The sequence below is a fragment of the Ovis canadensis genome, chromosome 3 (genome assembly GCF_042477335.2).
Source record: "Ovis canadensis isolate MfBH-ARS-UI-01 breed Bighorn chromosome 3, ARS-UI_OviCan_v2, whole genome shotgun sequence".
Taxonomy (NCBI): Eukaryota; Metazoa; Chordata; class Mammalia; order Artiodactyla; family Bovidae; genus Ovis; species Ovis canadensis.
Genome location: NC_091247.1, coordinates 66,832,332 through 66,859,364, shown reverse-complemented (window position 1 = coordinate 66,859,364; position 27,033 = coordinate 66,832,332). Strand labels below are relative to the sequence as shown.

General features: G+C 36.0%; 1 pseudogene; it reads right to left on the bottom strand.

Annotated features, from left to right (window-relative positions):
• The window catches only part of LOC138931500 (proteasome maturation protein-like), a 45,815-nt pseudogene extending 19,881 nt beyond the window's left edge, over positions 1–25,934 (bottom strand).
• Between the last annotated feature and the right edge of the window lie 1,099 nt (positions 25,935–27,033).

Genomic DNA, 27,033 nt, shown 5'->3' with positions numbered 1-27,033 from the left:
AATTTATTTATACAGACATATATATTCATATATATACATGTATATATCATATGTCATAAATATCTTATATATTAAAGGAAACATATAGTCACTCTTTTAAAAGACCCCCTATTTTATTTAGGATAAAATTCAAACTATTTAGGAGCTTACAACCTGACTTTAACCTCTTTTATCTTAACTATTAGTAAACACCTACATAAAATTTATAATTTGTTTCTTCATTCATAGCTTACATAATTTCAATTTTTTTAAATGGACACCTTTCTGCCAATTTTCTCCTTCTTTCATTTATGTGTAATTTAAGAAAAGCTCTAAAAGAACTAACTCTATGAAGACTGTGATGAATTCCAGTACTAGGGATCATTCTTCTTTTTTAATTGCCTTTTTTAGAAATCTATCTCACTTAAAAAAAATTGTGATTAAAAAATTCAGCACATGATATTACATATATCATCTTAAATTTTTCAGTATGTAATCAGTAGTGTTAGCTATGAGCACAACATTATACATCATACATCAGATCTCAAGAACTATTTTTTTTTTTTGCATGATTGAAATTCAATACTCATTGAACAGGAACTCCAAATTTCTCCCCCCCCTTCAGTCTCTGACAACCACCATTCTCCTTCCTGTTTCTATGAGTTTGCTATTTTAGATCCCTCCTATAAGTGGGATCATGTAGTATCTGCCCTTCGATGATCAGCTTAGCACAATGCCCTCAAGGTTCATCCATGTTGTAGCATATGACAGAATTTCCTTTTTTTCTTATTCCTGAATACTCTTTCATTGTATGTAGTATACCACATTTTCTTATCCATTCATCCATCAATATACATTTAGATAGTATATCTCTTGGCTATAGCAAATAACGCTGCAATGAATATGGAAGTCAAATACCTCTTTGAGGTCCTGATGTTAGTTCTTTTGAATAAATATCCAGAAGTGAGCATTTTACTGTCAGTTGCTATCTTTTCATCAATTTGATGGCAGTTGTTTAGTCATATTGTAGTATTCTTGAGTTTTTTATCCCAAGGTCGGTATTAAATCAGATATATACAGATAAATTAATGTGTCTTATGAAAGACACATGAATTTATGAAAGAAACATTTTGATTAACGTTGGTTAGTACGTCAGAAGAGAGAAACACTTTTTGAAAATGGTTATCTAGAAGAAAACATTGAATTGAAATAAGCTGTATATTGATATTTTCTTTCTTCCTTTTTTATCATCTGCAGGTTTTGTAGGCTTATATAAAATGGTGGTCATATTAGGAACATTTTTTTTTAATGGAAATCATGGTTCCAACTAAGGAGGAGTGGAAATTTAGTTTATATAGATATCTGTGATAGTTCCTAAGAGTTTTTCTTCTCATACAACAAAATTGAGAACTGGTGAATTATGTAGTATAATTTAGATAATGATTAAAATAAGTTTAAATGTACAAAAACTATCTAAATTTACCTTTTTCAGTATGAAATCATAAAAAAGAATTGCACAGCTCTCTCAAAATTATTTTCTTATTTAGTCAGTTGCCTAGGGTTATGGGTAACTCATTTAAGAAGACAAAACAAACTTTAAGAAGTAATATACTGCACAAATTCAATAGATGTTGAAAAATTAGCAGAAATCTATGCTTATCAGAGTATATGTTCACCTGGCTTTCAATATGTTAAATCAATTTTGATTCAACAAATAGAAGTTTAAATAAGAATTTCAGGAAATCTTGTGGCTTACTTCCAAGATAATCTCCTCAAAGATTAAAGTATTTCCCACAATAGATTAAGTCTTCAATGATAATTATACATTATTTAAAAATGAGCAACCAAAGGTGAAAGACCAGTACTTTGGAAACTATAAGACACTGATGAAAGAAATCGAAGATGACACAAACAGATGGAAACATAAACCATGCTTTTGCATTGGAAGAATCTATATTTTCAAAATGACTACACTACCCAAGGCAATCTACAGATTAAATTCCATCCCTATCAAATTACATTTTTCACAGAACTAGAACAACAACAACAACAAAATTTCTATGGAAGCACAAAAGACTCCAAATAGCCAAAGCAATCCTGAGAAATAAATATGGAGCTTGAGGAATCAGGTTCCCTTATATTACAAAGCTACAGTAATCAAAACAATATGGTGCTGGCACAAAACCAGAAATATAGATCAATGAAACAGGATAGATAACCCAGAAATAAACCACATATCTATGATGAAAGAGGCAAGGTTGAATGTATCTCCAACATACAATGGAGAAAAGACACTCTCTTCAATAAATGGTCCTGGAAAACTGGACAGTTATATGTAAAAGAATGAAATTAGAATACTCTATAACACCATACACAAAAATGAATGCAAACTGGATAAAAGACCTAAAAGTAAGACCAGACACTATAAAACTCTTAGAGGAAAAGCAGAACACTCTCTGGCATAAATTGCAGCAATATCTTTTTTGATCTACCTCCTAAAGTAATGAAAATAAAAACAAAAATAAACAAATGGAACCTAACTGAACTTAAAAGCTTTTGCATAGCAAAGGAAACCATAAAAAAAATGAGAAAACAACCCACAAAATGGGATAAAATATTTGCAAATGAAGCAACCAACAAGGACATGCATGCATGCTCAGTCATGTCCAACTCTCTGCAACCCCATGGACTGTAGCCCTCTAGGCTTCTCTGTCCATGGATTTACCAGGCAAGAATAATGGAGTGGGCTGTCATTTCCTTCTCCAACCAACAAGGGATTGCTCTTCAAAATATACAAACAGCTCATGCAGCTATATGTTAAATAAATAAATAAATAAACCCAAACAGTTTAACTAAAAAATGAGCAGATCTAAATAGACATCTTTCTAATGAAGACATACAGATGGCCCCAAAGCACATGAAAAGATGTTCAACATCACTGATTAGCAGAAAAACGCTGATAAACCCACAATGAGGCGTCACCTCACACCAGTCAGAATGGCCATTATGAAAAAAAAAAATACAAACAATAAATCCGGAAGAGGATGTGGAGAAAAGAGAACCCTCCTACACTGTTGGTGGGAGTATAAATTGGTACAACTTCTGTGCAGAACAGTATGAACGTTCTTTAAAAAACTAAAAATACAACTATTGTATGATCCAGCAATACCACTTCTGAACATATATCCAGAGAAAACAATAACTCGAAAAGATATATGCACCGTGATGTTCAAGCAGCACTATTTACAACAGCCAAAACAGGGAAGCAGTTTAAATGTCCATCAACAGATGAATGGATAAAGGAGATGTTGTACATATATAAAACAAATATTAGCCCTGAAAAAGAATGAAATGATGCCATTTGCAGCAACGTGGATTGGACCCAGAAATTATCATACTAAGTGAAGTTGGACAAAGAAAGACAAATACCATACAATATCACTCACATGTGAAATCTGATTTTAAAAATGATACAAAGGAACTTATTCACAATACAGAAACAGACTCAGAGACATAGAAAACAAACTATGGTTTCCAAAGGGGAAATGTGGTGGGGAGGGATAAACAGGAGCTTGGGATTAACAAATATACACTATTATATATAAAAGAGATAACTGACAAGTACCTATAGCACAGAGAATTCTAGTTAATATTCTTTACTAACTTATACGGGAAAATAATCTAAAAAAGAATACACACACACACACACATATATATATATTTATATACATATGAGACTCACTTGGTTGTACACCTGAAATTAACACAACTTTGTAAATCAACTATACTTAATCAAATTAAAGGAAAAAATGAGGACCGCTTCAAAAAAGAGAAACAGGAATGAGCAAGCAATCCATACACTACATAATAAATACAGACATAGATTTAAAACATGGTTGTTTCCATACTAAAATATGGTTCAGTTTGACTTGGGCACTTACTTAAATTCGACGTCATCTGTAATATTCTGCCCCACTCTGCTGCTGCAACTGCTAAGTCGCTTCAGTCATGTCCGACTCTGTGCGACCCCACAGATGGCAGCCCACCAGGCTCCACCATCCCTGGGATTCTTCAGGCAAGAACACTGCGTAGGTTGCCATTTCCTTCTCCAATGCATGAAAGTGAAAAGTGAAAGTGAAGTCACTCAGTAAGTGTCCGACTCTTCGTGACCCCACAGACTACAGCCTACCAGGCTCCTCCGTCCATGGGATTTTCCAGGCGAGAGTACTGGAGTGGGTTTGGTTTTAATTTGTAAGAAATTAATACAAACCTTAACGAAACAAAGTCAGGAAACCAGAAGGGGGCGCTCTCGTGACCTGTGATGTAGTGGATCCCAACAGGAAAAAGACTTAATCTTCCTAGCAACAGCTTGGCCCAAGAAAAACTCTGCACTCTGTTTACCATAGCCCTCCTAACTCCCTATTCCTCGCTACAAAAGGTCACATTTCTCTTGCTCTTCAGGGACTTGGCTCACCAAGGCTGTAAAACCAGAATTGCAATTCTCAGTAGATCTTAAAAAAAAAAAAAAAAGAAAGAAAATGGGCCAAAGAACTAAATAGACATCTCTCCAAAGAAGACATACGGATGGCTAACAAACACATGAAAAGATGCTCAACATCACTCATTATTAGAGAAATGCAAATCAAAACCACAATGAGGTACCACTACACACCAGTCAGAATGTCTGTGATCCAAAAATCTGCAAGCAATAAATGCTGGAGAGGGTGTGGAGAAAAGGGAACCCTCCTACACTGTTGGTGGGAATGCAAACTAGTACAGCCACTATGGAGAACAGTGTGGAGATTCCTTAAAAAATTGCAAATAGAACTGCCTTATGACCCAGCAATCCCACTGCTGGGCATACACACCGAGGAAACCAGAATTGAAAGAGACACATGTACCCCAATGTTCATCGCAGCACTGTTTATAATAGCCAGGACATGGAAGCAACCTAGATGTCCATCAGCAGATGACTGGATAAGAAAGCTGTGGTATATATACACAATGGAGTATTACTCAGCCATTAAAAAGGATACATTTGAATCAGTTCTGATGAGATGGATGAAACTGGAGCCTATTATACAGAGTGAAGTAAGCCAGAAAGAAAAACACCAATACAGTATACTAACACATATATATGGAATTTAGAAGGATGGCAATGATGACCCTGTATGCAAGACATCAAAAAAGACACAGATGTGTATAGCAGACTTTTGGACTCAGAGGGAGAGGGAGAGGGTGGGATGATTTGGGAGAATGGCATTGAAACATGTATACTATCACGTAAGAATCGAATTGCCAGTCTATGTCCAATGCAGGATACAGCATGCTTGGGGCTGGTGAACGGGGATGACCCAGAGAGATGTTATGGGGAGGGAGGTGGGAGGGGGGGTCATGTTTGGGAACCCATGTACACCTGTGGTAAATTCATGTCAATGTATGGCAAAACCAATACAGTATTGTAAAGTAAAATAAAGTAAAAATAAAAATTAAAAAAAAAACCTCTTCTCCGGAGAAATACCTGGTAAACTATTTCAAGTAAACATAATTTATGTTTTAATGATCAACAGCTAAATGGATCCTTCAACACTGTTAACAGCAGGCCTGTACTTTGCATAATAAATATGTAATCTGATAAGTTATAGCAGCTTATCTAATCACCTTAAAAATATCAGTAATACAATCAAGGCATAATATCTACAGTTATTATTAATATCTGAGTATTCACTTTCAAATATAGGAAAGCCCCTGGATATAACTAATATAAAAGTTCTTATATACTTTAAATGCTGACATTCTGTATATAACTTGAAGCATAAACTTCTCATTGCTTGGGTAAAATTCTGCGACAATCTATGATTTTGAAAGATGCTAATTATTTATTATAAACATGTATTAGCAACTTTAAATAGTTATAGAAAAATGAATTAGCAAGCTACACAAATGTTGAATGTGTTAACTAGATAATATCTGAAAGAATTGTAGATATATATTTGAGCCAATAAATATTAAAAATATATAGGAAATTTTATTTATAAAATGTAAAAAAACTACAAGGCAGTATATGGGTATTGCATTAGATAAAAATTCTTTGGAGAATCTTTGTTATGCTATTATTTAAAATTTCAACAAATAACTTAAAAGAACTTCATTTTATATTAAGACACGGAATTTCATTTGGGTTGTCAGCCTTTCAAAATAAAATCTTATATGAATTCTACATTTTAAAATATCCTAAATATATATTACAGTTTATAATAAAAATACTTAAGATACAATAAATATATAAATAGTATGAGGGAAAAACTACTTTTTAAAAATGAGATGCCAACAAAAATATCCTGCAATCTATTTATTTTAGTGAAATGCAGCCATCATTGTCTGACAGCAGAAGTGCAATGTATTTAATTTAGCTATAAGACACTGAGTTTCTATTATTCTTGCATAGCAATGCAACATTTTAAAAGTTGACTATATTTATTATTCAGTTCAGTTCAGTTGCTCAGTCGTGTCCGACTCTTTGTGACCCCGTGAATCGCAGCACAAGACCTCCCTGTCCATCACCAACTCCCAGAGTTCACTCAAATTCATGTCCATAGAGTCGGTGATGCCATCCAGCCATCTCATCCTCTGTCGTCCTCTAATCCCTAATCCCTAATCCCTCCCAGCATCAGACTCCTTTCCAATGAGTCAACTCTTCTCATGAGGTGGCCAAAGTATTGGAGTTTCAGCTTCAGCATCAGTCCTTCCAATGAACACCCAGGACTGATCTCCTTTAGAATCGACTGGTTGGATCTCCTTGTAGTCCAAGGGACTCTCAAGAGTCGTCTTCAACTCCACAGTTCAAAAGCATCAATTCTTCAGCACTCAGCTTTCTTCACAGTCCAACTCTCACATCCATATATGATCACTGGAAAAACCATATCCTTGACTAGATGGACCTTTGTTGGAAAAGTAATGTCTCTGCTTTTGAATATGCTATCTAGGTTGGTCATAACTTTCCTTCCAAGGAGTAAGCATCTTTTAATTTCATGGCTGAAATCTCCATCTGCAGTGATTTTGGAGCCCCAAAAAATAAAGTCTGGCACTGTTTCCACTGTTTTCCTATCTGTTTCCCATGAAGTGATGGGACCAGATGCCATGATCTTCGTTTTCTGAATGTTGATCTTTAAGCCAACTTTTTCACTCTCCTCTTTCAGTTTCATCAAGAGGCTTTTCAGCTCCTCTTCACTTTCTGCCCTAAGGGTGGTGTCATCTGCATATCTGAGGTTATGGATATTTCTCCTGGCAATCTTGATTCCAGTTTGTGCTTCTTCCAGCCCAGCCTTTCTCATGATGTACTCTGCATATTAAAGCTGTAAAAATAATTATTTTATACACATTTTGATAACATTTTATTCTTTCATTTCAGAGTGCATTCTATGAGTTGATGACACTTGATTTCACACTAAAATTCAGCCAAATGTTATTTCTATCAGTTTCAGTGTTTGACCTGCATGTATATCTTTGTATATTTGGTGAGTCTCAAAAATACAATAAATTTTCTTTAATAAAAGATGAACTTGTTGAGGAAGATAAGAAAGATGCTCTGGTAGTTGAGGAAGGACGTTAAAATTTCCTCCATCTTCTTTGAAGAGTAGTTTGGAAACACGTGCTTAAAAAATTTTAAATATGGATACAAGCTGAAAAAATAGTACAATATGAAATAAATTATGCAGATATTTACTCTTCAAGGAATTTGTCTAAACATAGTATTACTTGATTGGTGCAAATATATGACTATAAGAAAGTATTAAAAGGTACATTTAAGATTAGTTTTTATAGTACAAGAGACAAAAATGAAAAAATAAAATAAAAGCAATCATATAAATAGCCAACAAAACAATACTGGAAGACTTTTCATTAAATTAAACATTGGGATGACCCAAATGAAATTTTTGGACAACACAATAATGTTCTCAATATACTAAAGTGGCAAAATACATTAAAAATAATATGTATAGCCCAATTTCATTTATATAGTTCTATGACATATCTATTATTCTGGCATAATTATTAATAATTTCCATTTTACTCAAACAGATTCTTATTGGATGAATGTTATACAGTCTTTTCCTATAAGGAACTTACATTTTGACTGACCTCTGAGGAAAATATTAAGATATTTTCTTATTTAAATCTAGACTAATTTATACAGCACCACTGATGACATTTATTCTGCACTGAAAAATATTGCCTCCAGAAAACCTGAAAATAATTTCTTTGTAAGTGTCAGTGGCGCTACATTTCTGCAACCATATGGTCTTGAACACAGCATTTTCTTATATAAAATTTTCAATTACAGTATATGCTTCATTTGGTGACAGTATATCTAGGATTGTCAACATGATCACTAAGGGTACACTGAATTACATAGCTGAATGACTTTATAAAACTTCTGATATCTTTGTGAAAACAGAATCTTCAGGTTGTGTGGTAAGGGTCAGGAGCTTTCAATGATAAAGTAAAAACTACTTTAGTGTTACCTTGGTAAAGAAGACTTTACTCCAATTCAGCTAAGACTAGGAATCTAGGTGACGTTAAAACAAAAATAAACAAATTGAATCTAGTTAAACTTAAAAGTTTTGGACAGCAAAGGAAACCATAAATGAGACAAAAAGACAGCCCTCAGAATGGGAGAAAATACTTGCAAATGATGGAACTGACAAGGGACTAATCTCCAAAATACACAAACATATCATAAAGTTCAAAAGACAAACAACTCAGTTTAAAAAAAAAATGTTTTGAAAACCTACAATAGACATTTCTCCAAAGAAAACATACAGGTGGCAAAGAGGCACATGAAAAGATGCTTAACATCACTAATTATTAGAGAAATGCAAATCAAACTATGAGGTACCACCTCACACCATCAGTATGCCCATCATTAGAAAATCCATAAGCAATAAATGCTGGAGAGGATGTGGAAGAAAAGAACACTCTTTCACTGCTGGTGGAGATGTAAATTGATACAGCCACTGTGGAGAACTGTATGGAGGTTTCCTTTAAAAAACTAAATATAACTGCAATGCTGCTGCTGCTGCTAAGTCGCTTCAGTTGTGTCTGACTCTGGGCGACTCCATAGACGGCAGCCCACCAGGCTCTGCTGTCCCTGGGATTCTCCAGGCAAGAACACTGGAGTGGGTTGCCATTTCCTTCTCCAAAGCATGAAAGTGAAAAGTGAAAGTGAAGTCGCTTAGTCGTGTCTGACCGACCCTTAGTGTCCCATGGACTGCAGCCCACCAGGCTCCTCCATCCACGGGATTTTCCAGGCAAGAGTACTGGAGTGGGGTGCCATTGCCTTCTCATGACCCAGCAATCCCACTACGGGGCATATAACCTGAGAACCATAATTCAAAAAGACATATGCACCCCAATGTTCACTGCAGCACTACTGTACAACACCCTGGACTTGGAAGCAAGCTAAATGTCCATCAACAGATGAATGGATAAAGATGCTGTACACATATACAATGGAGTATTACTCAGCCATAAAAGGAACAAAATTGGGTCATTTGTAGAGTTGTAGATGGACCTAGAAATTTACAGAATGAAGTATAAGTCAGAAAGAAAAAAACAAATGCTGTATATTAACACATATATGTGTGGAATGTAGAAAAATGGTATAGATGAACTTACCTGCAGGGCAGGAAAAGAGATGCAGATGTAGAGAACAAACAGTGGGCATAGAGTGGTTAGGGGGAAGGAACTGGGAGATTGGGATTGACATGTGTGCACTACCATGTGCAAAACAGTTATCTAGTGGGAGCCTGCATGTAACGCAGGGAGCTTAGCTAGGCATTCTCTGGTGACCTAAATGGGTGGAATAGGGATAGTGGGGTGGAGGACCAAGATATATAGCTAACTCCCTTTGTTATACAACACTGTAAAGCAACAATTTCCTTGTTCAGTTGCTAAGTCTTTTCCAACCCTTTGCAACCTCTGGACTGCAACACACCAGGCTTCCTTGTCCTTCACTCTCTCCGTGAGTTTGCTTAACTCATCCATTGAGTTGGTGATCCCATCCAATCATCTCATCCTCTGTTACCTCCTTCTCCTGCTGCCTTCAATCTTTCCAAGCATCAGGGTGTTTTCCAATCAGTCAGTTCTTTGCATTAGATGGCCAAAGTATTGGAGCTTCAGCTTCAGCATCAGATCTTCCCAATAAATATTCAGGGTTGATTTTCTTTAGGATTAGCCGTTTTGATCTCCTTGCTGTCCAAGGGACTCTCAAGAGTCTTCTGCAACACTGCAATTCAAAAGCATCACTACTTTGGAACTAAGCCCTCTTAATGGCCAAACTTTCACATCCATACATGACTACTAGAAAAAACATAGCTTTAACTATATACACCTTTGTTGGCAATGTGATGTCTCTGCTTTTTAATACACTGTCTAGGTTCATCACAGCTTTTCTTCCAAGGAGCAAGTGTCTTAATTTCATGACTATAGTCATTGTCCACAGTGATTTTGGAGCCCAAGAAAATGAAATCTGTCACTGTTTCTACTTTTTCCCTTTCTATTTGCCATGAAGTGATGGGACCAGATGCCATGATCTTAGTGATTTGAATGTTGAGTTTCAAGCCAGCTTTTTCACTCTCCTCTTTCATTCTCAGCAAGAGGCTCTTTAGTTCCTCTTCACTTTCTGCATATCTAAGATTGTTGGTATTTCTCCTGGTAATCTTGATTCCAGCTTGTGATTCATCCAGCCTGACATTTCACACAATGTACTCTACATATAAGTTAAATAAGCAGGGTGACAACATACAGCCTTGATCTACCCTTTTCCCAAGGGGAACCAGTCCACTGTTCCATGTCCAGTTCTAAATGGTGCTTCTTGGTTTGTATACAGGTTTCTCAGGAGACCAGTAAGGTGATGTGGTACTCCCATCTCTTTAAGAATTTTCCAAAGTTTGCTGTGATCCACCCAAATGGTTTAGTGTAGTCAATGAAGCAGAAGTAAATGTTGTTCTGGAATTCCCTTTCTTCCTCCATGATCCAACAAATGTTGACAATTTGATCTCTGGTTCCGCTGCCTCTTCTAAATCCAGCTTGGGCATCTGGGAGTTCTCAGTTCATGGACTGTTGAAGCCTAGCTTGAAGTATTTTGAGCATTACTTTGCTAGTGCAAATGAGTGCAAATGTTAGTTTGAACATTCTTTGACACTGTACTTCTATACTAATTTTTTAAAAAAAGAGTAATTTCTCTAATACCATGGTTTAACCTTTACAAAGTATAGAATTAAAGACTTTATCAAAATGTAATACAATGGCAGATAAAGATGATAAACACGTTTATATACATTATATATCTTAATTAGCATTCAAGTAAAAATAGCAGCTAGGAAAATTTACTCAGTAGAATAAAAAGGCGCCATCCTAAATCCACAAAATGCAGACTAGACTCAGACAAATAGGATCTTTTGTCCATATGTTCCCCAAAGGACTGATTGTACTACATATAGTTTATTTATTTTTTACAACTTTTTTTTTCACAATTTCAGAATAGTTCTTTCAGTCATTGTATTAGTTGAACATGAGAAATGTAATAATTTCTAAACCTATACTTATTTACCTTATACTTTATTTACTTATAAATCATTCCACTATCAAAAGTTTATTGGAATAGAAACCCTCTGGTAAAGTAGTTGAGTTTCCTAGAAGGTATCTGTTTGGCCCCAGAAAATTAATGAAAAACTCCATGTGTTAATGAAAAATAATTTCTAATATGTATTCTAGGCTATTAGAAACTTGAAAAAGTATTTTAAGAGAGTAGAACAATCAAGAAAGATATTAAACTTTGCCTATTTATTCACACAACCAAAAAAAAAAAAACTGCAAGATACCTTTTCTTGGTTTTATATGCAAAAGAACTGTTTTAACTTTATCCCTTCTTGGGAATTTCCTGATGGTCCAGTGGTTAGGACTCAGCACTACCATGGCCTGTATTCAATCCCTGGCCAGGAAACTAAGATTCTGTAAGCTGTCCAGTGGCAATAAATAAATAAATAAATAAATATAAATTTTAATAAAATTTTACTTTTTCTCACTGAATAAACTAGTAGTTTAATTATCAGGTTGATAATTCAGACCCCAGGGAAAACTTTAAAAAACAGTTAATAGTTAGTTCTATTAAATTAAATCAATGGTCATATTTCTGTGGTATTTTTTCTAATACAGTATTGTCACACAGACACTTTAACTACTACGCAACAGGTAAATAAGAGGAAATATGCATAGAATAATGACTTTATGTATAGAATAAAAAGCTCAGGTTTCTTTATTTGTGAAAATGTGAGAATTTTTTAAAGTAAATTGAAATTATACTTATCAATGAAAAAATTTAAATGTTGAGGGGTTTATTTGTTAGGATTTTCTAAGCTAAGTAGCTTAAAAAGTTAAAAAAAAATTCAGGAATGTGGCTGTGTGATGCATCACCACATCATCATTTAAGTACCAGATGGGTCTTGGCAAACGAATGTAGAATACTGCAAACCTATATGATGGTACTGACTGCAAATAGAAGCTAGTACCTAGAACAGGGGTTAGCTATACTGTTTTTGTATAGCTCAAGAAGTAACACTGTTGCATTGTTAAAGTTCTATTAAAGGCAAATAAGAAGAATATATAACAAAGATTGTATGCACTTAACTCATAAAACCTAAAATATTTATGTTTAGCCCTTTACAGAAAAAGGTTTCCCTTCCCCAAAATGTTTTCATTTCAATTGTTAGCTGGTTAAGATGATCTAAAAGTGTCCTCATACATGTGGTAGAAATAGCAATGCCCCTTCACTGTGTTACCTCCTGTTCTCTGACACAGTACAACAGTCTCTGTTTCCACAGGGTATATGTTCCAAGACCCTCAGTGGATACCTGAAACCACTGATAGTACCAGATCATGCCGCACACACACACACACACACACACACACACAGAATATTTTCCTGTATATACATACATATGATAAGGTTTAATTTCTAGATTAAGCACAGTAAGAGATCAACACATATCTAATAATAACAATAATCTAATAAATATTACATGAATATGGTCTTTTTCTTGCTCTCAAAATATTTTATTGTACAAATATAAGGACTTCTCCTTGATAACTAAGAATTTATCACACAGTGTGGCCAAAACTTTTGCAGTTTGAAGTGCAACAGCACCTGTTTACAACTGCACAGAGAGAAGATTCATTCATATTGGAAATCTTAGCAATATTAGTGTATAATTTCTTTTTCTTTCCTTATTAAACTGAGAACTTTTACCTTTTTTGCTTAGAAGAAGCATTTTACCAGTTTCTCTTTGGCATATATAAATTGCCAGCATCACTACTCTCATGATTGGGGGCCAATATTAAGTAAAATAAGGGTTACTTGCACAAAAGCACGGTGATATTAGACAATCTGACAACTGAGATGTTTCTAAGTGGATGAATGGGCACGGTATGCTAGATGAAGGAATAGAGTCCTGGGCAGGACAGCATGTGAGAATTCAGCATGCTACTCTAAACAGTGCATAATTGAAAACTTAAGAAAATTTTACTTCTGGATTTTTTCATTTAACATTTCTGGCCTGCAGTTGACCACAGGAAACAGTGGAAAGCAAAGCTGCAGATGAGGGAACTATTGTATGTTCTTTGACATAGTATCAGCAAAGGCTCTAGAAGCTTAGTGACCTAGTGGATGTTAAGCTTAGTGACCTGGTGGATGTTAGGATACCCCCTCCAAGCAAAGTTGTTCTACTTGCACAATTCCATACTAAGAAGAGACATGAATTTAATTAAAAAAAAAAAAGAGACATAATTACCTGTTGGACCTTTTTGGATTTTGAAGGCAGCATTTGCCAAATCAAGTGTGATGTTCTGGCCAGTTAACAGGTTGCCCACTGTGAATGAGGACAAGAGTATAAACTGCTCTGCACAATTCCCAAACTCAGATGCAAGTACATTTCTCTGCAGGCCTTAGAAGTAAATGACCAAATGCTATTCAAAGTGTCTGTGCTGGAATGACTGCTATATAGATTTAAGTACTATTGTACCATAAGAAATATTAAATAAAATTATTATTACTAAAGAAGTGAAGGGAAGTCACTCAGTCGTATCTGACTCTTTGTGACCCCATGGACTGTAGCCCTCCAGGCTCCTCTGTCCATGGAATTCTCCAGGCAAGAACACTAAAGTGGATTACCATTTCCTTCTCCAGGGGATCTTCCCGACCCAGGGATCGAGCCCAGGTCTCCCACATTGGAGGCAGACGCTTTAACCTCTGAGCTACCAGGGAAGCCCATTATTAAAGAATGTATAACCAGTTAAGTAGATTGAAGATTGGTTTCCAAAATGCTAAGTGACCAATTTTCCATTTTGAAGCAAGTATCTAAATGACTCATATCAAATTATTATTTACTTATTTAACTTAGCAATTTTTTTTTTCAAATTTCACATGGGTGGACTATTTGGGTTTTTATTTTGCATGCCAGAATCATGTATATCTGAAATAAGTGAATATAATCTTATGACTGAAAAAGATAATCATAAGTAGCACATGTTTATTAAAGATTTGCAGATAATATGTAGTTCATAGATCAGCTTGATTTAAATGAGAATTCAAATAGAATATACATTAAAGCCAAAATTATAAAGCAGAGTATGAGATGGAATAGAGATTGAAGTATTAACCTACACTCTAAAATGTAGCTTGACCATACAACCATCAGCAAGATCTTATTCTTTATAATAAGAGGGAATCTAGGAAAGCAATATTTTAATTTCCCAACATAATTTCTCTGTGCAGAAATGTATGTGTGAAACTGTAAGAACATGGGAATCAAACTAGAGTGTGGTTAAGTAAACTGTAGTAATGATGTGAACTAAAAACAAATGAGAATCCAATTATGGATTGCAAAATAAGAAAATTTGCTTGAGCTACATGTTAGTGATAGCCTACATATCTTACAATGACTTCTTTGACAAACGGTAGACTATTTTTTTATTGTAAAGTAATTAGCCTCCAATTAAAATAAATTTAAACTTAAAAAGTTTTGTGCTATTAAGTTTTTGGTTATAAATTACAGCATTACAAAAGAGTCATTGGCTATAGCCCACCAGGCTTCTCAGTCCATGGAAATTTCCAGGCAAGAATACTGGAGTGGATAGCCATTTCCCCATCCAGGGTGTCTTCCTGATCCAGGGATCGAACCTAGGTGTCTGAGTTATAGGCAGATTCTTTACCATCTGAGACACAAGGGAAGCATACATGTTACAGTGACTTCTTTGATAAATATTGACTTTTTTTTGGTTTAAAACTTTGTCTTTCTAATTTTTTCTTATAAATTATAGCATTACAAGAAAAGTTATTGTGCTTGATTTCTCAGCCATGTCTGACTTTGAGATCCTAACGACTGTAGCCTGCCAGGTTCCTATGTCCTTGGAATTCTCCAGGAAAGAATACTGCAGTGGGTAGCCATTCCTTACCCAACAATATATATTCTGACCCTAAAAACTTCGTATTCTAAAATGATTTCATGTAATTATTTGCCAGCATTCTCACTGTGTTTTGTTCTCCAAACTTATCCAGATGGCGATAGAGCACATGTAAAAAAAATTCATTTGTCGATCCATAAGTGTGATTATAAAACTGTATCAACAAAGGAAAAGTCTTGGAGAAAATTTATTTTAGAAAACTCTGTGTCTGTCCTTAGGCATTTGGAAAATGACAAATATGTCTGAAAAGTATAATCCTTTCTTTGGCAAATTTATAAGTTCTTAAAAGTCTTAAGAAAGTTGAAAAAAGAACAATAGTGTGTTTAATTTGTAGACATATATATTGGTCAGGTTTTGCTATATGAATGGCGTATAATACCATGTTTGTTTCACATTTATGTCTTGTTAGATACAAGTCAATGGATTTTGTCTGAACTTGGATAGGCCTGGTGACATTATTAGCTTTGGGTTTGGTTCTGTTTCACAAGCAGTCATTAGAAGACAACCTAATGGCAATAGGTATGTTGGCAGTGTGGGGTGTGCTCTTCTCCCATGTTGTGCCTCCCAAAATCTCAGCTTGGGACTGGCACATTGTCACTGCCATTCACACCATTGGCCACAGCCAGTCACATTGCCAAATTCTGAGTCTATGAGATGATAAATTACATTTCTTCCATGAAGAGAAGTCTGTGACTGATGAACAGTAACCTAAGCTACTGCAATGTGGATGAGCTAGTTCAAACTCTCTATTAGAGGAAGATAAAATGATAGATTCTACTTCAGTGACCAATATTCAACAAGTCTGAGAGGCAATGACACTACTGGACATTTTGTCTGTTCAAAGACTTAAACTTTGGGTGAAACAAAAGAAGTAAACTACATAGTTGAATCTTCTATTAGCCAAAAGGTATTGGAAATTTACAGTTAATATCAATAATAGCAAAGTCAGGGCCAAAATAATTGCAATATTTTTCTTAATCAGAACTTCATTTGGCATAATTTCATTGTCAAAATGCAAAATGAATAAAATTGAAGAGGCTAGCATTCCTTCTCTCTTCTTCAATCTAAACCTTTTCTATCAAACTTTAAAAAAAAAAGAAAAATGGCACCTATATTATTTGTTAATTCCAGTTTAGTTATTGGCATAAACTTTATGGTTTATAAATGAAGTAATGCAACATATTTTTTACTTTCCATTAGAGAGATCAAACATCTGGCCCTTTTGCGTGGTTCAAGTGTAAATCTTTATCTTTCCTGGCATTAGATCAATATGGTCTACTATGATTCAAGGTAAAATTATAATTGTTAAACAGAGAATGACATAAATGTGCTTATGAATTTCTTTATTCATAATTCTTTTAGTTATTTCATCAAAATAGATAATTAAAATATTGCTTCCTCAGAAAGAGACTCACATAGAAAACAATCTTATGGTTACCAAAAGGGAAAGAGGCTGGGGGTGGGGATAAATTAGGAGTTTGGGATAAACAGAAACACATTGCTACATATGAAACAGATAACAAGGGCATACTGTATAGCACATGGAACTATATGCAATATCCTGTAATAACCTATAATGGAAAAGAATCTGAGAAAGAATATATATATATACTTATATATTCAGTGCTTTATTTTACATTGTCATATAGCCAATTAACAATGTTGTGATAATTTCAGGTGCACAGCAAAGTGACTCAGCCTTACATATACATGCAGTATATACATATTTTTAATCAATTTGCTGCACACCTGAAACTAAAACAACAGCATAATCAACTAACTTCAAAAATAATTGGAAAAAAAGAGTGTTCTATTTAGAATGCTTTACCAGCTGAGCTATCTGGGAAGCCTTGAAAGTTGCTAAGTCATGTCTGACTTTTTGCAACACCATGGTCTATACATACAGTCCATGGAATTCTCCAGGTGAGAAGGAGTGGGAAGCTGTTCCTTTCTCCACGGGATCTTCCCAACTCAGAGATCGAACCCAAGTTTCCCACATTGCAGGCAGCTTCTTTACCAGCTGAGCCAACAGGGAAGCCCTTAGAATGCTAATCCACCTTGTATAGCATGCTACTTGATTTTATTAATTGATACACATCTTGTTGAATGGATTTTATACTTTATCCTCATCCTATATCTGGCTAATATTCCATTTCCTTCATTCGGCCTTTTCCAAATACAAAGATCTACAGTGATAACATCTGTTTCCAATATCTTTTGTTTTTTGTAAACACTATTATTTTCCTCTGATGCATATGTGTATGTGTTATTCTTTCAGGTAGGACGGCTTTGGTTATCCAGTGCTACTTAACAAATGACAAACTACTAGCAAAAACAGTAACAATTATTTATTAGTCTTATCCTCTATCTTTCTGGTCTTAATGGCCTCAGCAAGGCAGTTTACTTACGGGGTCTTTCAAGCAGTTGCAATCTGATGGCACCTAGGGTTGAAATCATCTCAAAGTCCACCTCAGTTAAGTGTCTGGAGGCTGATGCTTTCTACAAGCTAAGATCTCATTGGGCGTTCTCAGTTAGAACACTACATGTTAGAATTCCCAGACATGTTCATATGTCTGGGACTTCTACACATCATGGCAGCTGGATTCCAAAGGTGGGTATTACATTTATCAATTAGTTTGAAAAGTTACACACCTAGACCTCATTTTAAAATCATTCTAACCTCATCTCCCTTCCCTAGACTCCTCATACCTGCTCAATTTTCCACAATCAAAACAGGGCTGGAGAAATAAAATTTTTGATCAATAAATGAAGTCAATGTTTTGATTCCTATAATTATATTTGCCTAAGGCTTGTGTTACTCTTTCAAAGTCTATAATTTGATGTGACTGAACTGAACATTTTATTTATGAATATATTTAAATATTAAATTAAGTATTTAATTAATAAAATTAAATAAATATTTGATTAAATATACATTGATATTAAATTAAATTATATATTATGAAATGAAAGTTGGATATTTTATTTTACTTAGCTTTACTAATTAAAAATTAAAAGTTAAAAAAAAATAAGGGTTGAATCCCATTATGAAGTAGAGTAAGAGACACACATTCAGTCCCTGGGTCAGGAAGATGCCCTGGAGGAGGGCATGGTAACCCACTCCAGTATTCTTGCCTGGAGAATCCCATGGACTGAGGAGCCTGGCAGGTTACAGTCCATAGTGTTGCAAAGAGTTGGACACGACTGAAGTGACTGAGCACAGAGCATACATGAAGCAGACACTAGGCTAGTGATCAACAAAGCGATATAGAATTTGTCAGGATATAACAGGAAGCTGTACTCTTAATTATACCTGGGGATAAAATTCAATATTTGGATTAATCAAATGCTCTGGAAAAACTAAGGACTTATTTTAGTTTTATTGCAGTTCAACTATGATAGCTCAGCTGGTAAAGAATCCACCTGCAATGCAGGAGACCCTGGTTCAATTCCTGGGTCAGGAAGATCCACTAGAGAAGGGATAGGCTACCCACTCCAGTATTCTCAGGCTTCCCTGGAGAATCAATTGGTAAAAAAATCCACCTGCAATGTGGGAGACCTGGGTTCAATCCCTGGGTTGGGAAGATCCCCTGGAGAAGGGAAAGGCTGCCCACTTGAGTATTCTGGCCTGGAGAATCCCATGGACTGTATTGCAAAGAAAAAATAATAATAATAAAATAAAATAAAAATAAATTTTAAAAAAAGTGTGGGACATAACTGAGCAACTTTCCTTTATTAATTGGCTTTCAGATATTAAGTAGACATTTTAATTTAGATGACTTGTTGATAGTTCCATCACTTTCAAGGTCCTCAGATACAGTTGTGTCTACTGTTCATAGCTTTGGGGTCTTGGTTGAAAGTGCAAGTGGGCACTGAAGTTCAGCTTGTTCTCTCTCTACCAAGACATATACTTTAAGCACCAGGCTGCTTGTTCATGAGCTGCTCTTTTGAATTTGCATTAAAGTGATGCCAGATGGGTTAGTAGGGGCCCTGGTATAAGACATGCTGTTAAACAAATTTCCATCAAAGAAAGCAGTGCAATAGAAAGACTGCTACAGTCTTGGCATTTAAAAAAAAGAAAAAACAGATGCAATTTGAATCTTGACTCTGCCACTTACAGTATTGTGACTTTGAGAAAGTGATGAAACCTCTCTGAGATTCAGGTTCCTCATATAAAATAGAAATATCAATTCATACTTTTCAGATCTGATATGAGGAACAGTGCTAATGTATGAGAAGCATGAAATACTGTCTCTTATAGAGTAGAACTTATTTAAATAACATCCATAATAAATTCTAAGGGAAGTGTTGTCATAGAGTTATAATCCTTGGTCCTGCATTTGTTTTTTGATAGATACAGAAATTTACAGTGCTATTTTAGGTATATAATTATATAAATCACTGGTTAAAGTCACATTAGGGAGAATAAAAGAAAGTAATATGTTATCATTCAGTTCAGGAAAAACACTCCTGAACAAAATATTCCTAAGCATTTATGTAAGAACTGATCAGTTTGAATTGTCAAAAACTAACTTTCTCATTTTTTATATGGTCATCCCTTAGAAGCTGTGAGGGATTTTTTTCAGGACACGCCCCCCAAATACCCAAATCCTAGACATTCATTGTGTACAATGGCATAGTAAGTGCACATAATCTATGAACATCCTCTTGTATATTTTCAATCAACTCTAGATTACATTAATGCCTAATGTAACATAAATACTATGTAAGTAGTTGCCAGAGCATGTAAAATTCAAATTTTGCCTTTTAGAACTTTCTGGAAATTTTTTTTTCTATAAAAACAAATACTTTTATTGTGTATATATCAAGCACTAAGGCAGGCTTATTTTTAACTCTCAATCTGATCTATCCATTACTCTCATTTAATAGGTTTGAAAAAACAGAGATTTAGGCAGACTGTTGGGTTCATCTGGACCACAAAATTAGTTTGTATTTTATTTTATTTATTTATTTATTTTTATTTATTCATTTTTAGTTTGTATTTTAACAGAGGTTTGTCTGATATACACATACACACAGGGTTAAGAAAAAAAAACACTGTTACTGTTAGACCAGTAGTAAAAAACAGCAATTCTCCACTTTTTCTCTGCCCATTTTTGAATATTTTTTGATCCAGTTAGTTGAATTTGCTGATGCAAACCTGTGGATAGGGCTTCCCAAGAGGCACAGTGGTAAAGAATCTACTTGCCAATGCAGGAGATGTGGGTTCAATCTCTGGGTCAGGAAGATTCTCTGGAGTGCTGTTCTGTGCTCAGTCATGATCAACTCTCTGTGACCCCACAGGCAAGAATACTGGAACGGGTTACCATTTCCTACTCCAAACAATCTTTCTGACCTAGGGATCGAACCCATGTCTCTTGCGTCTTCTGCATTGGCAGGCAGACACTTTACCCCTGAACCCCTTAGGAAATGGCAATCTGCTCTAGTATTCTTACCCAGAAAATTCCATGGACAGAAGAACCTGGTAGGCTACAGTCCATGCGGTCACAAAGAGTTGGACTTAACCTAGCAACTGAGCACATAGCATACAAACCTTTGGATACTGGAGGCTGGTTGTAGTTCTCAAAATTTAGCTTCCAGGCACAAAAAAGAACCATCTGGTAAACCTACATCCTGGCCAACTCCCATTAGGCAGCAGCCTCTCCCAGTGACAGGATTCAGTTAGATTCTGCTTCAACCCCATTCTTTATTAGCCACACCTTGCTACAATGCAACAGATTCATCACAACGTTAAGTTCAGTTCAGTTCAGTCGCTCAGTCACATCCAACTCTTTGTGACCTCATGGACTGCAGCACGTCAGGCCCCCCTGTCCATCATCAACTCCTGGAGCTTACTCAAACTCATGTCCATAGAATTGGTGATGCCATCCAACCATCTCATCCTCTGTTGTCCGCTTCTCCTCCTGCCTTCAATCGCTCCCAGCATCAGGGTCTTTGCAAATGAGTCAGGTCTTCACATCAGATGGCCAAACTATTGGAGTTTCAGCTTCAGCATCAGTTTTTCCAATGAATATTCAGGACTGATTTCCTTTAGGATGGACTGTTTGGATCTCTTTGCAGTACAAGGGTCTCTCAAGAGTCTTCTCCAACACCACAGTTCAAAAGCATCAATTCTTTGGCACTCAGCTTTCTTTATAGTCCAACTCTCACATCCATATATGACCTCTGGAAGAACTAAAGCTTTGACTATTCAGACACTTTACTTCCAAAGAACAAGCCTCTTTTAATTTCATGGCTGCAGTCACCTTCCGCAGTGATTTTGAAGCCCCCCAAAATAAAGTCTGTCACTGTTTCCATTGTTTCCCCATCTATTTGCCATGAAGTGATGCAACCAGATGTCATGATCTTAGTTTTTGAATGTTGAGTTTTAAGTCAACATTTTCACTTTCCTCTTTCACTTTCATCAAGAGGCTCTTTAGTTCTTCTTCGCTTTCTGCCATAAGTGTGGTGTCATCTGCGTATCTGAGGCTATTGATATTTTTCCCGGCAATCTTGAATCCAGTTTGGGCTTCCCTTGTGGCTCAGTTGGTAAAGAATCTGCCCGCAATGGGTTTGATCCCTGGGTTGGGAAGATCCCTGGCAGAGGGGAAGGCTACCCTCTCCAGTATCATGGCCTGGAGAATTCCATGGACTGCATTGTCCATGGGGTCGCAAATAGTTGGACACAACTGAGCAACTAATAATAATAGTAAAATTAAAAATAGTCATATGTCAATATTAGAAATAACGTTAAGAACTGTGGTTAAAAATAAAGATTAAGCTAAAATAACAACACAGATAAGATATATGCTTGTATTGAATACAGGTTAAAAAAAAAAAAACCTAAATGTATGTTTAGAATGGTGCAGGGAAACTAAGTCTATGCACCACAGCTACTGGGCCTGCATGCTTTAGTGCCCACTCTCTACAATAAGAGAAGCCTCTGTGTGCCTCAGAAAAGAACATAATCTGACTGCCTCATTCAATGACGCACATCTAAATATCTAAATATTGTGGTTTCAAATCTTAAATAATTAGAACTATTTCACAACGAAAAATGACATGGCTGTTTCTTAATAAACAAGAGGTGATTTAAAATGAGCTTCAAACAAACCACAGTAGGTTTCATAGATTTAAATTTAAATAGCTGTGCAATGTAATGCCCAAAAGAGAAATCCTTACCAAAGCATTTGAAGTGCTATCTTATTTCTCCTAGTGTATCTTGGGTGCTTGCTTCCCTTGCCTATATACTCTGACCATGTCAGTCTTTCAGTTCTTCAAAAATATGTAGCCATAGGACCCTTTTACAGCTGTTCCCTTCTTCACTAATGTGTTTCCTCCTGCACTTTGCATACATCATGTCTCAGTCTAAATCTCCATTTAAGAAAATGCTGTCTCTGGCACAAGATTAACAATTCAATCACCGTGAGCTTTTCTCATTACCCTCATTTCAAATAGAAATCATGTACTTACTCTCCGGTTACTTGTGTTTTCCCATGCTTCTTCCCACTAAGCCATACTTATTACCTTCATTTGTCTAGTGCCAAGAAAACAGCAGGTCCCTCATAAACATTTGTTACATGAATAAACAATTAAATAAGGAGATACAAAATTGTAAAACTTTGATTATTTCCAAATCAACACAAATGAGGGTCTGGAGAAAATCTTCATGAATAAACACAGCATTCATGTGGAAGAAAAATATGAAAATAGATGAATTTTTCAAAAATATTGAAACATATTGTCATCAAAATAAGTAATAGTGTGTAACCAACTATGTAAATGCAAGGCTGCTAATGATATCATTCTTTAAAGCAATCAGTTCAGTTCAGTCACTCAGCTGTGTCCAACTCTTTGCAACCCCATGGACCACAGCATGCCAGGCCTCCCTGTACATCACCAGCTCCCATAGTTTACCCAAACTCATGTCCATCGAATCAGTGATGCCATCCAACCATCTCATCCTCTGTCATCCCCTTCTCCTCCTGCCCTCAATCTTTCCCAACATCAGGGTCTTTTCAAATCAGTCAGGTCTTCTCATCAGATGGCTAAAGTATTGGAATTTCAGCTTCAACATCAGTCCTTCCAATGAACTCTCAGGACTGAACTCCTTTAGGGTGGACTAGTTGCACCTCCTTGCAGTCCAAGGGACTCTCAAGAGTCTTCTCCAACACTACAGTTCAAAAGTATCAATTCTTCGGCATTCAGCTTTCTTTATAGTTCAACTCTCACGTCCATACATGATAACAATTTACTTAAACGGCTAAGTTAATCTAAAAAAGTTTCGTGCAAAGAATCATGCTCCAATATTAAGAATGTGTAGGTTTGAGTTTATTATCAAGGAGAATTGTTCAGAATATGTGAATCGCTGAAAAATCTAGTATAACCATTGTGCCTCATGTAATTCCACTACAAGGGGTAGAAGACAAAATACAAATGGGAGACATGTTTGAACAATACAGCTACAGGTGATTTTTCACTCTATTGATTTTTTTACTTACAGTTTCCAGAATTTTCTATGAATATTGAATAGCGAAAGAGAGATTTATTTTAGCCAGGTATGCCTTTGGTACATCTCTCTTTTTGCTACATATTTTTCTGTACAATTTGATCTCTTTAGAAGTGTGTTTTCTCTCCCAAGGCACTTTACCAAGTATGCTGCTACTGCTACTAAGTCGCTTCAGTCATGTCTGACTCTGTGCAACCCCATAGATAGCAGCCCACCAGGCTCTGCTGTCCCTGGGATTCTCCAGGCAAGAACACCGGAGTGGGCTGCCATTTCCTTCTCCAATGCATGAAAATGAAAAGTGAAAAGTACACTGAGGCACAATGTTTACGCTCGAGAATCTCATATTCATATTGATGATAAAGCTATCTGTATGAGGAATTTTTGTTGTATGCAATGAATCCAAGATATCTGATACAGAGGCACTGAGAAAAAGCAGACTCTCTGGAGAAGAGTGCTTGGTTTCTCAGATAACTTCCTCTATCCCCTGCTTCTTACTCTATACTGATGCCTGCATATAAAGGGGCAGGGTGTAGTTTATGGGACTTTGATGGGGACAAATGTAGGTCTCCTGATTACTGGATGATGCGTTTTGTACACCTGTGAGGCTTTACATCCTTATCAGAAGACTGCAGATGGTATAACTCAAAGACTTTTCCTTTGGCTCAGAAATATCTTCAGATTTGCCACTAAAGGACTTTAACATTTCCTTCATTTGCTATCATAGACGTCTATGCTTTCCCATCATCCATCCACTCCCCTTGGCTTTGCTCAGGTATAGACATTTTTTTGCCTTCCAACCAGAGTCATTTTACTGTTAATGCATCCCCTTAGAAGGTTCTTCATTAAGACACCAGCTATTTCTGCAAGATTGTCACAGGGAAGCAAAGGGTAGCTGAGAAATCTGAACCTCACAGCTCCACCTGTAAGAGCATGTAGCACTAACCCATTTGATTTAAAGAAGCAAAACCCCTGATTGGACAAGGGCAGCTTTTCTGGAGGACACATCCCAGACTCACAAGTGAGAGGCAAGAAGACTCTTATTTATCAGATATGTGTCTCCCTCTCTCTAGTCTTTATAATCAATATTATAAGCTTTAAAAACATGAGAATTCTGTTTTGAAAACTAAAAGAAACTATAGGTCACAGAGCTATTTATGGAAAAGACATTCAGAGAAAATAATCTTGTCATACAAACTTTCTTAATTCAAGTACTGAGCTGATTACTGTCCCTTTCCATGAGATAGGGAAGAGAAAGTTACTCTAAGTAGCATCCAAAACGTGAAGTCAGGGAAGCCTGGAGTGCTGCAGTATATAAGGTCACAAAGAGTCAGACAGACATAGCAGCTGAACAACAAAACATGAAGCTGCACACTTGCTGTACTGTGGACACTGAGATGACCACAGAAAGTGTGGCCAATCAGTTGACCTTGTAGTCTAAAGGTTCTTCACAATGCAAATCCAACTTTTTTTGTTCTGGTTGCAGTTCAGAATGATCTGGTATCATTTTTTTTTCTTTTTTTGAGAAAAGTTGGCTGACATCTTTGTTGCTCTGGGGGGCAGTGAGTGATAACACTATGTTTCCCCTTCACCATCACAGGTGTCTGCTGTGCAGGATGGCACTGACTATGCTCAGATCCCAGAGGTACTTGTTCTTGCAGATGACATGCTGGATGCTGCTGAGGGTGTCAGGGGAGTAGTTCTTGTTGGTGGTGGTCTGCATGCAGGAGGTGGCAAGAGCAGACCTCCACTTCACTACCTCCAGGCCACTTTCACCATCTGCTGCTGGCTCCATGCCATATCCTTGTGGTCAATCAGCTGGTTACAATGGAAGGAACTGTGGGCCTTCAGATTACTGACGTGGGTGTCCTATATCTGTTTGCCCTTTTTGATCGGGAAACTGGAGCATTTCCACAAGACCATTCATCGCGAATGTGTGGCCAAACATTGATGAGGATATTTGTGGATCTTGTGGCTGGCTTGTGTAATTTGAAGGACAGGGACAATAACCCTAAGGCTCTTCTAGTCAGTTAGTATCTGATTAAGACTGACAGAAAAATATCAGATGCCCAGTTAAGACAGAATTTCAGCTAAGGGATGAATAAATTATGTTCCAAATATTGTACAGTCATATGTATACTAAGTAATTATTTGTTGTTGTTGTTTAGTCACTCAGTTGTGTCTGACTCTTTCCAACCCCATGGGCTGTAGCCCACCAGGATTCTCTATCCATAGGATTCTCCAGGCAAGAATACTGGAGTTGGTTGCCATTTCCTTCTCCAGGGGATCTTCCCAACCCAAGGATCGAAACTGCATCTTCCGTGTCTCCTTAAATTCAAATTTAACAGGTTATCCTGTATTGTTATGTAATAAATCTTCAACCTATATTCAACTCACTAGCCTTGTCAAGGAAATTAAGCTGGAAGAATATTGGAGATTCCTCTTGAAGAAGACAGAGCTCCCTGTTTTATTCTCACACCCTACCTGCTCCACAAAATAAAAATATTAGCCTGCTTCCAGCCCTCATTCTCAGCAGGTATCAGGATCCGATGACAATGCATCTTAATTCATGTTACTACTGCTATGAAAATTATAGCAGTGTTTTATAACATAAAGAGTTTGGTGGTTTCAGAAGCACAGGGAACAAAGGGTACTTCTGAGAGAAATATTTCATTTAAAATTAAAGCTAAACATGTTCCATATCTTTTAAAAAACAAATAACACAATTATATTTTAATACACAATCAAAATACAAGACACCATAGTAAATTGGTGGCAATAAAATATTGTATTTAATTTTTTTATTATTGATTATAGTTCCTTCTATATCTTTTCATTTAAAAATAAAATGGCTAAAGTTCCTTCAAGTCACTTAGCAGTTTAATATAAAGACATTTTTTAATCTTATAAAAGTAATCTTAACTATAGAATATGTGATAACCACAAAGCCTGTAAATCATACCTAATTTAGAAAACTGAATTTGCTAATGTAAACTTGAAATGAGCTCACTAGCTTTGCAGTAATC